The sequence below is a fragment of the Micromys minutus genome (assembly GCF_963924665.1).
Source record: "Micromys minutus genome assembly, chromosome: 12".
NCBI lineage: Eukaryota > Metazoa > Chordata > Mammalia > Rodentia > Muridae > Micromys > Micromys minutus.
In genome coordinates this window covers 16,155,842-16,157,320 of record NC_137981.1, presented here as the reverse complement: position 1 = coordinate 16,157,320, position 1,479 = coordinate 16,155,842, and the positions used below count along the sequence as shown (strand labels likewise).

At 41.8% G+C, this 1,479-nt stretch overlaps 1 pseudogene across 1 annotated transcript; it reads left to right on the top strand.

The window, feature by feature from the left end:
- Positions 1–374: 374 nt before the first annotated feature.
- On the top strand, positions 375–717 carry LOC308428503 (gamma-aminobutyric acid receptor-associated protein-like 2; annotated as a pseudogene). The gene has a single exon. The product of its transcript is annotated as a gamma-aminobutyric acid receptor-associated protein-like 2 (transcript).
- Positions 718–1,479: the final 762 nt, after the last annotated feature.

Genomic DNA, 1,479 nt, shown 5'->3' with positions numbered 1-1,479 from the left:
TTTGGAAGTCAGGGAACAACTCAAAGCCATTTTACCAGCCCAGGATCTACATTCTTTAGGTTGACAGATCCAAAGTTGAGTCTTCATGGTCAACTAGAGGCTGCAGAACAATTCCCAGGCTTTCCCCTAAAGTACAATGAGAGTAGAAGAGAATTATTTTAAACTTCCGACAAGTGAACCTTGACAAGCCCGTGCTTTCTCCAAAGTGCCCTTCTTAACAAATACCCAGAAATAGGAATTATATAGATATTACATATATTGTCTTAAAATGTGCTGTTTATAATAGTAGATCGAGGTCGCTGATGATGCTGTTGTTGCGATCGCTTCGCTGAACTCTGCGGCTCGAAGAGCCAGCTCTATCCCTTCCAGTTGCCATGAGGTGGATGTTTAAGGAGGACCACTCGATAGAGCACAGACACGTGGACTCTGCAAAGGTCAGAGCCAAGAACCCCAACCGGGTTTGAAAAAAGTCTCAGGCTCTCAGACTGTCCACACTGACAAGAGGAATTACTTGGTCCCGTCTGACGTCACTGTGGCTCAGTTCATGTGGATCGTCAGGAGAAGGATCCGGCTTCCCTCAGAGAAGGCCATCTTCCTGTCTGTGGATTAGACAGTTCTACATCCCAGCCTAACCGTGGGACAGCTTTACGAGAAGGAAAGGATGAAGATGGATCCTCGTATGTGGCCTAGAGCAGAGAGAACACTTTTGGCTTCTGAGGCCCTTGCTGGGCTAGGTGCACCCTTCCTGCTTGTGTATCTTGTAAATAACCGGCTGTTCTGTTACTCCGCCAGAGCCTCCACATAGACCTACTGGTGCATTTGTAACTGGATTTCTTTCTTAATATATTGGAAGGTTTTGTTTCCTTAGATTAGTAAATTATCGTACAGCGTTTTATTTTCAGGTTTTGTGTGTGTGTGTGTGTGTGTGTGTGTGTGTGTGTGTGCACGCGCACTGTCCTCATGGCTATCTCCTCCAGGGAACTTATCCTCTGGGAATCATATTTAATGAAGACATTTCTGTAATGAAGGGCGGTAGGTGTGGTATTAAAGTGAAAAGGAGGGGTGATGCATTGCTCTGGATTATGTTCCAAGTGTTAGATGGCTAAATATTAAAAGCACCTAAATTAACTCCTTAGCAATCTGAACACTTGCGTCACACTAGATTTTGCCAACTGCAAATCATGTTGGACTGAGCTAATCTGTTCTTTTTTCTGAGACTATTAAGTAAGTAATTAACAATAAAGCCTCTTTATAAAGGCAAAAAATTAATAATAGTAGATTAGTTGTTCATTTCCAGTCTTGTTGATTTTACTTTGGCTGTAAAGGCAAAGGTAGTTGTCATTCACTAAAGTTTTAAGATGTAGTGGGCACTAAGTTAGGGACTTCTTTTTGAATAACTAAGATATGTTAACAACAAAAATTTGGTTGAGGTATGTAGGGAAGCTTGTACACCATTTTTATAACTCTTTGTTTAAATTT